Source organism: Macrotis lagotis, chromosome 7 (genome assembly GCF_037893015.1).
Source record: "Macrotis lagotis isolate mMagLag1 chromosome 7, bilby.v1.9.chrom.fasta, whole genome shotgun sequence".
In the NCBI taxonomy this organism is placed as follows: Eukaryota; Metazoa; Chordata; class Mammalia; order Peramelemorphia; family Peramelidae; genus Macrotis; species Macrotis lagotis.
In genome coordinates this window covers 62,480,503-62,497,352 of record NC_133664.1, presented here as the reverse complement: position 1 = coordinate 62,497,352, position 16,850 = coordinate 62,480,503, and the positions used below count along the sequence as shown (strand labels likewise).

At 35.6% G+C, this 16,850-nt stretch overlaps 1 long non-coding RNA gene across 3 annotated transcripts in view; it reads right to left on the bottom strand.

Moving 5' to 3' along the window:
* LOC141492581 (uncharacterized) overlaps nt 1-16,850 on the bottom strand; it is a 115,624-nt gene that overhangs the window by 61,473 nt on the left and 37,301 nt on the right. The gene's annotated exons all lie outside the window — the stretch shown is intronic.

Sequence of the window (16,850 nt, the reverse complement as noted above, 5' to 3'; positions counted from 1 at the left end):
ATCTGCTCTGAATAGATGTAGTAGGACATGAACAAGATAGCCAGGAGATGAGGACTGTGATCTGCACAAGGGGGGGGGGGGGGGGGGGGGGGGGGAAGGAAATACATGGGATTCTAGCTCATTAAAGGGATCATAGTTCATTTGAAGCATAAGTAAAAAATAACCCTGAATACTTTACATTGTTACTTTGCATATTTGTTAGAATTAATATTTAATCCAAAAACTAGAATTTTCCTCCATGTGAGTTTTAAAAGACTATTGTACTAGGGGCAGCTAGGTGGTGCAATGGATAGAGCACAGGAGTCAGGAGTACCTGAGTTCAAATCCAGCCTCAGACACTTAATAATTACCTAACTGTGTGGCCTTGGGCAAGCCACTTAACCCCATTCACCTTGCAAACCCCTACCCCCAAAAAAGACTATTGTATTCCTTAGCAGTGATTTTGTCATATGTGGCACCATTACTCCAACCCATAGAGCCTCTCTGAGTAAAAATAGGATTTTGAGTAAAAATAGGATAAAAAATAGATTTCTATTGATATTTGCCTTCTTCATGCCTTTGGACTAACCATCCTTCATGGCTGGAATGTATTTCCTCCTCTCATATTTCCTCCTCTCCTTCTCTTATATAAATTCCTGACACATATCATCTCCACCTAAGATCTTTTCTTCATTTAAGATCAAGCACAGGAACTATCTTCTCAATGAAGCTTCTCCCAATCTCCCATGGCTAGTGCCCAACCTACCAAAGTACATTATAAGTTGTATATTTTTATGTTTATTCATCTTTATCTTTATATGTATCACTCACCACTTGCAGACTGTTAGGGTGGTTCCCTAGATGACAGTCCTGCAACACTCACTATTTGTTTTGTACTTATCTTGAGAGAGACATAGACTTTTCTTTGACTAAAAGACCCTCAAGTCTATTGTGTTGCAAAGGTATGACAGTCTTCCAAAAAAAAAAGAGTGAAAAGTGAAGTTTAGGGAGACTTGCATGGAGTTATATCCATGTTACAGAAGCTAGTCCCCCAATATGTCCCTTGATTCCAAGCTCTTGTAACATACACTGCTAAGAGCAGACTTCTATGATGAGACTGTTTTTCTCCTAATTGAGCTGAGATTTCATCTTTATCTTCAATTGAAACTCATTTATTTTACTCTAAATTATATAACTTCACCTATTTATATTTTATCATTTGAATTAATAAATTACTAGAATTTGATGAGTAGGACCTAAATTGGGTAAGAACTGGTACTCCCCCCACCCCACCCCAGAAAGCCCAAAGAAAGTAACTTTTTCTGAAACTCCTAAAAGAACACTGTGTCCTACACTGAGCAGCTAGGGGGCACAGGAGATAGAATGCCAAACTTGGAGTCAGGAAGACTCATCTTCATGAGTTCAAATCTAGGCTCAGACACTTAGTAGCTATGTGACCTAGACAAGTCACTTAACCCTATTTGCCTTAGTTTCCTCATCTGTCAAATGAGCTGGAGAATGAAAGGGCAAATCACTCCAGTATCTTTGATAAGTAAACCCCAAATGGGGACACAAAGAGTCTGGAACAACTGAATAACAACAAATCTATCTTCTGTCTATCTGAACTCAATGCCTTCCCCATTAGAATATGAAAGGTATTGAGTCATAGTTTGTACTTGTATTCTCATATAAATTCCTCACATATTACTTTATTAAATACTTGCTGATGAATGACTTGTTGATTTTTATATTTCTCCATTTTTCCCTGAATGGCTGATCTTCCCTTTTTTGGAGAGCCAAATTTTATTACAAAATATTTTTAAAAGATGAAGATAAAAACATTTGGCAAAAAAGCAATCAATACATCAAAGAAAAAAACCAATATGATTTTGGATGTAGTGTTTCACACATCTGCAAAGCAAAGGAAGGAAGGTCTCTTTTCATATTTCCTGGATGGGGCCAAGTTTGGTTCCTCTGATTTCACAAAATTCAGTTGCAATTGTTTTGGGATTGTTTTCTTTCCATTTTCATTGTTGTGGGGATTGTTTATATTGTTTTCCTGGCTCTGCTAACTTAACTTTACATCAGTTTATACTCTTTCCAAGTTGTTTATATGCATTATATTCAGCACTTCCTACAGCATAGTTTTATTTTCATTATGCCATTATATTCATCTTCCACAATTTGTTTAACCATTTCCTTTATGGATTCCTACTTTGTTCCCATAGAAAGTGCTACTATAATATTTTGGAATAGATGGAGACTTTTTTCTTTTTATCAGTGGCCTCTTGAGGCCTAGCAAGTGCAATTTCAGGGTCAAATTATAGGGACATTTTTCATCAATTGAGTTGCTTTTCAGAACATACCAATTGACTCCTATTTCAATAATACATTAATGTCACTGTCTTTCCATGATTTCTCTAATAGAGAAAATAGGATCTTATAATAAGGAAATCTGTTTTTTTCTGAGGGACATGTCTTACATTCTTTGACCTTGTTAATATGATGAACAGTAGGAAGGGAAGAAATTTGCTCTAATTAAGGTGAATAGGACCATATACAAAAATTTTCAAGCCTAATACTTTAATAATAATATAATATAATAATAATATAATAAAAATAAACATTTTTTTAAATAAGAACCTACTTGTAAGCTATTTGAGGGCAGGAGCTGTTTCCCTTTTGTGTTTGTAAATCTTCTAGACTATAGCAATAATGAAATCTTTACAAAATCTTTACAAAATATTACTGATCCTTAGTTTATAGGCTTCGGGGACTTGGGAGAAAAGAGATACCCTTGGCAGTAATAGGAAAGTTGGAGAGAGGGTTTGGATTGTGAGGGAAAGTAATGAGTTCTGCTTTGAGCATACTGATTTTGTCTAATAAGATATCTATTTAGCAATTGGTGATGAAGGTCAAGAAAGTATTTGGGACTGTAAAAGTCTGAAAAACATCTGTATAGAGATAATATTGCATATAGCAAGTTATGCAATAACTTGCAATAATTTCAGATAGATAGAAGATAGATTTGTTGTTGTTATTCAGCTGTGCCAGACTCCTGAGTTCCCAGGAGGTTTTAAGATCAAGTGAAACAATATAGAACCAGGGTCTCTAACCTTTTATTAAGTCAGAGATCCTTTGGCAATCTGGTGAAACCTATAAATCTTCATCATGTTTTTAAATGCATTAAATATGTAGAATGACAAAGGAAATATATTATATTTGAAACAGTTACCAAGAATAGATTTTTTTTAAAAAAATCAAATTCACAAAGTTTGGATTAAGAACTTTTTGAACAGAAGACAAAAGAGGGCCTTTGGGAACATATCCAAGAGGCTTAATTTGGGGGAAGGTCCTGCAAAAGAGATCCAAGAGTGATTGGGGAAAGTAGGACAGAACCAGTGTGACAAAAACCTAGAGAGATAAAAGTGAATCTATGAGACAAGTATGAATGATAGTATCAAAGGTTGTAGTCTAGATAAGAGAATAAAGACTGAGAATTAACTATTAACTTTAAAGAAAACAATTTTAGTTGGATGATGCTATCAGAAGCCAGACTACGACCAGAGGGTCATTTTGAAAAACATGAGCATACTTACATACATGTATAATTCACATATGCATATATATGTGTATGTACACTCATGAATGGATGTAAAAGCAGTGAAAAGTACTGTTCACCAGGTAATAATTTCATAAACATTAGCTACTTGTTGCAAATGAATAACTCTCCTGGTTCTCAGTCCAATACATAATTACTACAGCATTGTTTCTCTCAGGTTCTGGCTTGGTTCATCTGAGCAAATGGAGTCAGATCATTTTGTCCTCCCATGGGTCAATCTTCCTTCACATGTCTAAGTACAAGAAAATATACTCTTTGAGCATACTTCAAAGCCATAAGAATATCTCCTATAAAGTTTGTGTAAGTATGTAATGTTGTGAACAGGCAAGCCCTATCATCTCAATGTTCTCATCTGGGGTATTACTTTTTTACAAAATCCACTCCTTTCCTTCACTCTTAAAGTATAAAGTGACCTCAACCTCTGTAGACTTCACCTCAAAGTAGAGTCTATTATGTCAAGAAACTCTTTGTACTATGAAGGAATTCTAAGAATTAAAAGCTAAGTAAGGTTCCTGCCCTTGAGAGGGTTTATAGTTTCACTCTGGGGCAACAACCCCAAAACACACAAATAAGGGTTTCAGTGAATTTAACCAAGCTGCCTATGCATAAAACTGTATGTTTGTTTTTTGGAGGGTTATTTATTTTTTAAGAGAAAGACTAACTTTTCTGCACACTAGCGTATTTGAAAAGCCAATTTCTTGAAACTAACTGTTTAGCTTTATATCATATATTAGAAGATTTAGAGGATTAGAGGATATCTGGTCCATTCAACTCTATCATTTTACAGATGAGGAAACTGAGGTTAAGAGAGATGGAGATGTGGGGTGGCTAGGTGGCATAGTGGATAAAGCACCGGCCCTGGAGTCAGGAGTACCTGGGTTCAAATCCGGTCTCAGACACTTAATAATTACCTAGTTGTGTGGCCTTGGGCAAGCCACTTAACCCCATTTGCCTTGCAAAAACCTTAAAAAAAAAAAAGAAAGAGAGAGAGAGAGAGAGAGAGATGAAGATGTACACAAATAGCAAGTGGGAGAGACTGCATTTGAAACCAGGCCCTTTTAAAAAATTATGGCAAAACTTGCAAGCAGAAGGAACTAGTGAATATTATGGAAATACAATTCTATGAAATAAGATGATGAAACTGAGGTCCAGAGAGGTCAACTGTCACAGGCAATAGGTGGCAGAGCAGCATCAGCAGCATCAGTAGATATTTTCCTTTCTTGGACATTATTTCCCTATATTGTCTAGATACTCTTCTCCCCAGATTCAATTTCTTTCAACCAGACACTTAAATTATGAAAAATTAATTATGGACATCTAAATTCATATTATAATATATATAAATTCATATTTAAAAATATATTTTAAAACTTTGCTATTTATTCTTAGAACTTGGCTCAACTGTCACCTACATGAAGCCTTTTTTAATCCTATCAGCCACTAGTATATCTTCTTCCCCTTCTAACCAACTCATATCTATTTTGTATATATTTTCCTAACTGGCCTCCCAGTCTTAAATTTTTCCTTACTCAACTCATCTTCCCGAGCTGCCCAAGTAATTTTCCTAAAGTACAAGTGTGAACATGTATCTCCCTTACTCTATGGTACTGCTCTATAGTACTAGCTTTACTTTACCATATGTGACTTTTTACCCAATGTCCTCTACCATTAGGATGCACTCTCTTCTCACTTCTTTCTCTTAGAATCTGTAGTGACCTTCAAGATTCAGGTCAAACTATACCTTCTGGAAAAGGTAATTCCTTATATCACTAGCTTCTAGTATCATTTTCCCCAGATCATCTTGTAAGTATTAGTTTGAGCTAAATGAGTTCATATTATCTCTTCCAAGCTCCTTGGGATCATAGATAATTCATTGATAGGTCTGCAAGGTAATTGTTTTAGGAACATAGTCATAGATTAAGACCAATGTTATTGTTCATTCCCTTTAGTCATGTCAAACTTTTTGTGACTCCATCTGGGGTTTTCTTAGCAAAGATACTGAAGTGATCTGCCATTTACTTCTCCAGCTCATTTTTAAAGATGAGAAACTGAGACAAATAGGATAAAGTAACTTGCCCAGTGTCTCATAGTAAGTATCTGAAATCAGATTTGAATTCAGGAAGAACATCTATGATGAAGCTAGAGGAAGAAAGCTGTGATAAGATTGGTTATTAAGGAAAAAACACATCTAATCAAAAATATTTAAAAGAAGGGACCTGGAGGTGGCTAGGTGGCACAGTGGATAGAGAACCAGCCCTGGAGTCAGGAGTACCTGAGTTCAAATCCAGCCTCAGATACTTAATAATTACCTAGCTGTGTGGCCTTGGGCAAACCACTTAACTCCATCACCTTGCAAAAACCTAAAAAAAAAAAAGTGACCTGTCTTCTTATACTCTGTCTCTTCCCATATGTTGAACATATATGAATTCTTCAAGCATTCTCTCAGTCTTCTAACAAAAAAAAGGGAATTTCCTTCTACTCTCGCAGAAATTATGGCTCCTCAAATATAGCAACAAGCTTATATACTTGCACAGGTGACTTAATTTGACATCCCCATATCAGAACAAGTCTATACTATAATATACACATTTAAATGATACAGAATTGAATTCATGTTTCAGGAAAGTTAATCTGACTTTTTTGTTAATCTGTTCTACACCTATACTTGTTACATAATATAATATACATGAAGAATTTTCTATATAAATAATCTCAAGTCCATAGATACTCCTTCTGCTTTGTGTTTCTTTCCCTATGTACAGGTGTCTAAAAGCAATCCCAAGATAAATATTCCCAGTTCCCTCCCTCATGAATTTGAGAAATATAAATTTTCTGCACATTGAATAATAGTATAGGTACTTTTACCAGCTACAGACTACTAGAAGAGATAACCACCACCAAGGGAAGAAGTCATACCATCCAAAAGATTTGAACCTTGAGTGATTTGCTTGGGCAGTACAGACCCAAGGAAAAAAATACCTATTCAGCTGTCCCCCAAAGTATTTCATGTTTTGATATTTTAAGAATCACCTCCTGAAAAGACTATAATGTGTGATAAGCTCCTATATCATATTTTAAATATACAATTTCTTGACATTGCATTACCTTTGGAGGACACAAGTCATCCATCCATTTATTTCATTGCAGTAAACTCATGAAACTCTCAGGCTGACACTTTATAAAAAATGCCTTGTGTGCTTTCACCAGCATGGAGGACCACAGATTGGGGTTTTTCCCCCCAACATATTTATTGTTATTTAAAATGTAATTAGACAGATTTCTTCATGAGATAATCACATTTAATTAATCATAGTTTAAACATTAGTTTTGCTTTGATTTTATCCTAGAAGTTCTTGACATAACCACAGTAAACTCAATTTAGTTTCAGTTTGCCAGGATTCTACTTAATTTTGGTTTGGTCTCATCATCAAATAACCTTGTTTGTACACATAAACATTTGAGAAGATTGGTTATATTTTGCATATTCTATACATTGACTAGGAAATCTATCTGAAACATTATGGTTAACTTTGTTACTGTGAATTCCTTGTTATGTATTTTGCAAAAAGAATTCATTTGGGTCATATAAGGGCTCCACCCAACAAATGCTTCAGAAATGCAGGTTAGAGAGAACATTTGTACTTTTCTTCTCGGCAACTGCATGAGTCACCAAAACGACTTGTTTAGTCTTGAGAACTGTTTCTAGGAGATCAGACTGACATCCTCATATCAGAACAAGTCTATACTATAATATACACATTTAAATGATACAGAATTGAAATCATGTTTCAGGAAAGTTAGTCTTTGACTTTTTTTTATCTGTTCTACACCTATACTTGTTACATAAATTTACAAGTTTTATTGGGTAAGCCTTCATTATTAAAACCTAATTCTTTACCATTAACTATGTATAAGTCATTTGGGAAAGTTGGTGGTATTTAGAATATTTCAGGGAAATTCAATATACTCTTCTAACAAGAGGTGCAATAGATATTATGTCATGACATGGGAATATTCCTCTAAGGTTATGGAAGGAAAGTTTAAACATTGTTTGGGGAACTGAAAGATGATGCAGGGTGGGGCGGCTAGGTGGCGTAGTGGATAAAGCACTGGCCTTGGAGTCAGGAGTACCTGGGTTCAAATCCAGTCTCAGACACTTAATAATGACCTAGCTGTATGGCCTTGGGCAAGCCACTTAACCCCATTTGCCTTGCAAAAAAAAAAACTTAAAAAAAAAAGATAATGCAGGGGAATATATATATATATATATATATATATATATATATATATATACATATACATATACATATACAAAGAGAGAGAGAGAGAGAGAGAGAGAGAGAGAGAGAGAGAGAGATTTTCTATAGGTCCTTTGGGAAAATTGATTATGATATGATTTTCAGGGTACCATCAAGAAGTAGTATGCCACTAATAAAGTCATAGCTAATTTTTTTTAATTTATCAGAAAGTAGAAGGGGACATGAGAAAAGAAACACCAGGAGAACTAGGACAAGAGTAACTCATGGATTTCGAACAGGAAGACATCTTAGAGGACATCAAGTACAAACCCCTCATTTTACAAATAAGAAAACTGAAGTCCAGAGAAGTTACTTGTGAGAGGTAGGGAATTACAAAACTTATTTTCAAACCCAGGTCCTCTGATTCCAATCCAAAGCTGTTTCCCTTTCATCCTTCCACTCCTTCACATGGAACTCTTAGAGACATCAGTGAAGAGGCCCATTAAAGTCAATCAATCTTTTTCTTTCTGGGTGACTAAGTGGCACAGTGGATAAAGCACTGGCCCTGGAGTCAGGAGTACATGGGTTCAAACCTGGTCTCAAATACTTAATAACTACCTAGCTGTGTGGCCTTGGGCAAGTCACTTAACCCTATTTACCTTACAAAAAACCTGAAAAAAAATCTTTTTCTTTCTGACTCAAAATGACCCTAATTCCTTTTTCCATGCCCTTTGAAGAGAAAGACTGAGTTCTGAAGAGAAAGGTATTAAATGCCCTTCTAGTATATTTTAGCTAACTCAATGATTCTCAAATTTTTTGGTCTTGGGATCCCTTTACATACTTACAAATTATGGTAGACTCTCCAAAGAGCTTCTGTGTATTGACATTTAATATATTAGACATGAAAACATCAGTAATACTAGGAAAATAGTTTTGACCTTGTACACCCTTTGAAAGAGTCCCTGTATCGCTGGGACTGTATCACTCTGGGAATTAAGGCTCTAAAGAATTGATTCAGTAGCTTAGAAAGAACTGAGAAAGTAATTTAAGATGAGCCGAGAAAGAAAACCATTAAGTCAAGAACTCTTTTTAAGTCAATGGGCTTTATATACCATAAGTAAAGAGAAAATTAATACTACTCCCTTTAAAGGTGTTTGTGTGGGGGGGGGTGAAATTAAGTTTAAAATAGCATAGTTTTAATATATATATATATTATATATATATTTAGAGCAAGATTTAAAGAAATATACATTCTAAAGTACAACTAGGTATCCTCATAAACTTCACAATGTCTTGTTATTTTAATGAGTTCTATTTTTATAAAGAGAAAAAAGTAAAAAATTCAAATAAAAATTCAATTAATTGACTAACTCAGGTCTCAAGTCAATTTGCATAAGACTCCTCATTGGTGGAGCATAAATAGTCAATACTTATTACATGAGTGTTGGAGCTGGGTAAGGGGGAAGAGAGGGGAATATGCATTATATCACATAACACTTTGTGGCAGCTTTGTTAGCTCTTTATTATCCTCATTTTACAGTTGAATAAACTAAGACAGAAGTCAAGTGACTTGCTCAAAGTCACACAGTAAGTGTCTGAGGCTGGTTTGAACTCAGATCTTCCTGACCAGTCATCTATCTATTCTCCCACTGGCTACCTCTAAAGAAGAGATCCAAGTCTTTGTGGATTTCCACCTTAAAGAGAGGAACACAAGGTTCTAGGTCCTCTTCAAGGAGAGGTTTATAGAGAAAATGAGACTCTAGAAAGAAGTTAACATGTCTTCATCCCTAGGTTACCATACTTCAGAAAGACTTCAGGAAATTTCCCCTTTTGGAAGCTTAGAATCTCTCTCTCTCTCTCTCTCTCTCTCTCTCTCTCTCTCTCTCGGTTTTTACAAGGCAATGGGGTTAGGTGACTTGCCCAAGGCCACACAGCTAGTTAATTATTAAGTGTCTGAGGCCAGATTTGAACTCAGATACTCCTGACTCCAGGGTCAGTGCTCTACCCACTGTGCCACCTAACTTCCCCCTCTTTCTTTCTTAATTGTATTATCTCCTCTCAGTGGGATAGCTCATTCACTCTGCATATAGTTTAGTACATTCTCACCTGTATAACTTCTCTGATTTCTGTTTATTCCCAGCTTGAATAAATAGGTTCATTGGTTATTTATTATGAGTCTTTGTATAAGCAGTATTTTGTGGTAAGGGATTCAAGCTTTTAGCTATATGGCTTAAGTCACACCTCCATTCTTTAATCAGATGATTGCCTTGACTTGAGCTTAAAAAAAATTATGTCTCCTAGAATGGCAATATCTGGAAAGACAGATAGATATCATTCTAGCCCAAGGATGATAATGTCTGTCCTTCATTCTCAAAAAAGATCATTTCATCAGGAAGATGATGCCATGACATGTATGTGAATTGAATTTGAGTGAGGCTGTGTGTACTAAGTCATCAGCCTCACTTTATCCTCCAGAGTCATCTGAGTCCGGTGACCAAATATGAATCAGGAAGACTGGATATGGTCCTACATTAAGCAACTTGCCCAAGGTCATACAGCTAATAAGTTTCAAGTATCTACAGCCAGACTGGCAATAACTGGAGAGAGACAAACATTTGTCATTCTAGCCCAATATCCCCTCTCTCAGAATAGCAGAATGGCAGGTCTCATGAACTTAATCTCCTATTCCATTCCTAATAGTACAAAGTCTCCCTTAGAGAAGAATTGGCAGAGAAGATTCTAGAAATATCCATGCATGCACCCCCTGTGAGTTACACCTATGCTCCCTGGTGAGCATGATAATAACTAGTATTTGTATAGCATTATGACTGTTAAAAAGCACGTTATTTATATTATATCACTTTACTTTTGCGTTAAACCTAGAAAGTAGGCAATACAGATTAAGAAACTGAGGCTTACCAAAGCCTAATTAATTTGCCTATGGTCACATATCTACTATAGGATTCTAATTTAGACCAAAGTCTCTCCTGACTCCAAAGAGGCCCGGGATGGAGATTATGAATTCTAGGTCTTGTGCCTCATGGTAATAGTGATGGTAATACCTTGTCTGGTTGAAGGTAGGGCCAGTGCTAGGGTGGGTTCTTAAGAAGGTTTGTCATATGGCAAAGCAGCTCCCACCTTCCTCCACAAATTTCTGATGAAGACTAACTCTTCAATGCATTCAATCAAGCCTTCTGATATTTTTCATTTGATGGAAAAAAATGCAAGTATATTGCCAAAAATAGCTGATTTATTGCCTTAGATCAAAAGATTAAAACACTGTTTGATTGGACTAGATGGAAAACAAATGGAAGAAATAAACATCCCTACAGCATTGACCTAGAATTGAAAAGGACACTCACAAGTCATTTAAAATAAACCTTTATTTTATATGTGAGGAAATTTAGGTTTTGGGAGGGCAATAAATTATCAAGACCCATTTAAACAGAGAATATATATTAAAGGTGAGCTCACAATCTGAGTCTTCTTACTCGAGATGAGTTTTTTTCTAAAATGCCATACAGCTTCCAACAGTCCAATTATTTAAGTCTGTCTTCATAAAGAAGTGCATGAAGTTGTTTTAAAGGAGTCATTTCATTTTCATTTTGGAGGAACTCCCCAATCACTGTTTTGTTTTTCCTCAGGATTTCTCAGGTACCCAGGATAGCATATAATTCTTGGAAAAAAAACATATTATGGTTTTGTTTTTCTTTTTTGTTAGCCAAAGAAAGGATAAATGGGTCTAGGAGTAGGTATTAGCTGCTAGAACTATTTGTCCAACCACTTTTGTTCCTGTTCCTTTCAATAGTCAAGGTGAAGCATTTTCTCTTTTCATTCCTGACTACCTTTTGGACTATTATTATCAAAAATTCCCCCTCATTCTTAAGTTAGATTCCTAGTTTTCATGTATTTAAGAACTTTTGAGAACCAACTTCAGAGAAAGGAAGACTTGGGTTCAAGTCTGATCTATGCTACATCCTTGGCTATGTGACTCTGGATAAGACACTGAGCTCCTCAGTGTTCACTCCCACCTCTCCCCTCCCAAGCAACTCTCTATACTGTACTACAAATTGCAAAGGAGTTGTTAATCTTCATTACTAGAATATTATTTAAGTGGGATTTCTCCAAACCAATGACATTATAGATCTTGTTTAAAACAAATCAAACACATATACATAATACTTTCATTGGAGTTCTTTATAAAGTGATTCTCCAATGCCCTTTTTGCCATTTAATTTATAGTTTAAACTGAATAAGTTGCCTATTATGGACTTCCTGTCCTTATTCAAGTAATCTTTCCATTTAAAAACAAAAAAAATACCTTTTCCCTTACAATAATAGTCTCTTTTATTCTACTAAGGGCAAAGTCCCCATGTAGGCCAATTAGCTTCTCTCTTCTGTAGGTGACCTGTCATTCTGAAAATATAAAGTGGTCATGAATGGGGAGAAACATGAGATAAATCAGCACAGATAAACTATCCCTACTACCTCCCACAAGCTCACACCTTATTGGTCAGTACCATCCTTTGCCTGGAGGAAAGATATTTTTCTTACATCTGTGTTGTGAAGTTAATGAAGAAGCAGTGAATGTTCAATTGTATTGTAACTTTTCTTAATTTGTGGAGTAAATAGGGGGTTTTGGGGATTTCATTTATTTATTTATTTATTTATTTTGAATTTTGCAATTTTTCCCCTAATCTTGTTTCCCCCCCCACCCACAGAAAGCAGTCTGTTAGTCTTTACATTGTTTCCATGGTATACATTGATCTGAGTTAAATGTGATGAGAGAGAAATCATATCCTTAAAGGAAAAAAAAAAGTATAAGAGATAGAAAAATTATCTAATAAGACAATGGGTTTTTTTATGTTAAAGGTAATAGTCTTTGGCCTTTGTTCAAACTCTACAATTCTTTCTCTGGATACAAATGGTATTCTCCATCACAGATACCCCAAAATTCTGCCTGATTGTTTCACTGATGGAATGAGCAAATCCATTAAGATTGATCATCAACCCCATGTTGCTGTTATGGTATATAATGTTCTGGTTCTGCTCATCTCACTTAGAATTAGTTCATGCAAATCCTTCCAGGCTTCCCTGAATTCTCACCCCTTCTGGTTTCTAATAGAACAATAGTGTTCCATAACATACATATATTACAATTTGTCCAGCTATTCCCCAATTGATGGACATTCACTCAATTTTCAATTCTTTGCCCCCCAAGCAGGGCTGCTAGGAATATTTTTGTACAAGTGATGTTTTGGGCATAATTTCAAATTGCTCTCCAGAAAGGTTGGATGAGTTCACAGCTCCACCAACAATGTATTAGTGTCCCAGATTTTCCACATCCCTTCCAACATTGATCATTGTCCTTTCTGGTCATATTGACTAGTCTGAGAGGTGTGAGGTGGTACCTCAGAGATGCTTTAATTTGCATTTCTCTAGTAAGTAGTGATTTAGAGCAATTTTTCTATGACTATGGATCGCTTTGATTTCCTCATCTGTAATTTTGCCTTTGCATATCCTTTGACTATTTGTCAATTGGACAATGGCTTGTTTTTTTAAAAATTTGACTCAATTCTCTATATATTTTAAAAATGAGTCCTTTGTCAGAAATACTAGTTGTAAAAATTGTTTTTCAATTTACTACATTTCTTTTGATCTTAGTCACAGTGGTTTTGTCTGTGAAAAAGCCTTTTTTTTTTAGGCTTTTGCAAGGCAAATGGGGTTAAGTGGCTTGCCCAAGGCCACACAGCTAGGTAATTATTAAGTGTCTGAGACGGGATTTGAACCCAGGTACTCCTGACTCCAGGGCCAGTGCTTTATCCACTGTGCCACCTAGCCACCCCAAAAAGCCTTTTAATTTAATATCAAAATTATCTAGTTTATTTTTAATGATGTTCTCCATCTCTTCCTTGGTTATAAACTGCTTCCCTTTCCACAGATCTTACAGGTAAACTATTCCTTGATCTCCTAGTTTGCTTATAATATTGTTTTTTATGTCTAAATCCTGTATCCATTTTGATCTTATCGTGGCATAGGGTGTGAGGTGCTGGTCTGATCCAAGTTTCTGCCATACTAACTTTCAATTTTCCCAAGAATTTTTATGGAAGAGAGAGTTTTTATCCCCAAAGCTGGACTCTGGGTTTATCAAATAGCAGATTACTATAATCGTTTTCTCCTGTTGCACCTAGACTATTCCACTGGTCCATCACTCTATTTCTTAGCCAGTACTGATGCTTTATAATATAATTTTAGATCTGATATGGCTAAGCCACCTTCTTTTATATTTTTTTCTTTAAATCCCTAGAAATTCTTGACTTTATTTCTCCATATGAGATTTTTCTAACTCAAAGTAATTCTTTGGAATTTTGATTGGTAGAGCACTAAATAAGTAGTTTAATTTAAGTAGAATTGTCATTTCTATTATATTAGCTCTGCCTATCCATGCATTGATGTTTGCCCAGTTATTTAAATCTTATTTTATTTGTGTGAGAAGTGTTTTGTAATTGTTTTCAAAAAATTTCTGAGTCTGCCTGTGGTAAAGTTTTTTTTTTACAATTTTTTTTGGTATCAGGAAATAAAACTATTTCCCTTGAAGCTATGCATCATATAAATTATAAGGTACATCTATTAAATATCAGGGAGTAGTCAGTTCCCCTTGAATCATGGTTTTAACAGAGCAAGCTTGATCATTTACATTTATTAAGCTCTGGTCACTACAATAAAAAGGAAAGGAGAGAGGGACAGAGAGAGAGACAGAGAGAGAGACAGAGAGACAGAGAGAGAGAGAGAGAGAGAGAGAGAGAGAGAGAGAGAGAGAAGGGGGAGTGGACCGAGCCAAGATGGCAGAATAAAGGCAGGAATTCACCAAGGTCTCCCCAAAACTACTCCAAATACCTTTAAATAATGACTAAATAATTTCTAGAGTGGCAGAACCCACAAAAATATTGAAGGAAACATTTTCTAGCCTAAAACAACTTGGAAAGTCAGCAGGAAGAGTCTATTGCATCAGGTTAAGAGAGGAGCACAGTGCATCCCAGTCTGTCCTAGAGGGAACTGACCCCAGTAATCCAGGAACACTGGGTCAGTGGCAGTAATAGTGGGTTCCAGTCCTCTCAGTTAAGAGACTGCTAAGGACAACTTGTTAAGTCAGCAGGAAAAGTCTGGCATATCCAGGTGAGAGTGGAACACTGTCCAGCATAGGCCTCAGCAGCAAAGACCCAACCCCAATAGACTAGGAACCGTTAGTAGTAGAGAGAGGCAGTTGCTTCTGGAAATCTAGACCCATAGACAATATGGGGACCAGAAGATGTTTGCCAGAACTGAGACAAGACTCCATTGCTTTGCCTATACTCCAATCTGGGGTATCATAAATATTCAAGGGTAGCAACTCTAGTACTAATTATTGTACTCAAAGAGAATTTGAAAAGTAGAAATCACCACAACTAATTGCTTAATTTTTCTCTAAGTTAGTCAAACCTAAATTCTACCAGCATTGATGATAAAAGATGGCATTTATAAATCACTTCAAGGTTTGCATAAGCTCTTTATGCATATTATCTTAATTATCATAAGGACCCAGGGAGATAGACACAATATATTATTATCCCAATTTTACATATAAGGAAACTGAGTCATAGAGATGTTAAGTGTCTTTCTCTAGGTTACACAACTATTATGTCTCAGATGAAATTTGAACTAAGGATTTCCTGACTCTAATGATTTCTCAATAGGATTTCCCATCCACACCACTTTACCCATTATGTCACCTAGCTGCCTCTAATGAAAGGTAGAGTTAATCTCATTTTTTATATTTGTGTATTCAGCATCTAATATAGTGCCCACAACACTGTAGGATTGGAATAAATATTATTTTACTGATTGTTTATGTAACCTTGAGCATAGTATAGAAAACTGTTACAAAAAAAAATCCCCAGCACTATACTTGGGTTGGGGGGATGCCCAGACTTGTGATTTGGAGAGTTTCCTGGGAGCACTGGGGGCCTAAATGACTTGGCCTCAGTCACAGAGCTGGTATATTTCAGATTGAACTCAAATTTTTCTGGCAAAGAAGACTTTATTAGGTAAAACATCTTTTTCAAGTATTGTAGTTCAAAGCTCCCTGTTTGATGTATGAATGGAAAGATGATTGAGATTTATGAAAGAAGCATCAATGTCCTGCAGCTCTTAAGTATTAAGCTTCATGGAAAGATAACATAAGAATTTAACTAGACTTCTATCAAAGATAGCTTAGATCCTTTAAGGGCATTGTGAGTTATGCACAAAAGTAAAACTGATAAAGGGATTTTAGATAACAATCCAATGCAAACCCTCATTGAACAGATAAGAAATCTAAGGCAAAGTTAATTATCCAAGATAACATAAATAGTAGACAGCAGGGCTGAGAATGAATTCCAGGTCCTCAGACATAAAACTCATTTCTCTTTCTATATAACCAAGAAAGTTTTGGACTACATGCAAGAATTCTTAGGTAGAGAGAATGTCTTAGTAAAGAAACCATCAACCAACAACACCTGTTCTGCAATTTCTACAGTCTTGGAGGGTGGCCCAGAGTACCGAAAGGTTAAAATGCCTTGTTCAAGGTTGCACAACTAGGAGTTGTCAGAAGTAGGACTTGAAACTCAGGTCTTTCTGATTCAGATACCAATTCGCCATCAGCTCTAAAACTTGTCACATGAAACAGAATTTCTTTAACAAACAGACGTGAGATGCAGATGACATTATGCATAATATATATAATTATATAACATTATACCACCAATCACAGCTAAACTCCATAAATTAATTTTAAAAAAACTAATCATAATATTTAATAAAAAGTGAGCTGAAACCAATAAAACTAATCATAGATAGAGAATACCATCTATATCCAAAGAAAGAATTGTAGAGTGTAAAGAAAGACCAAAGACTATTACCTTCAATTAAAAAAAAATCTATATTGTGTATTACATAATTTTTCTATCTCTTATACTTTATTTTTCCTTAAGGAT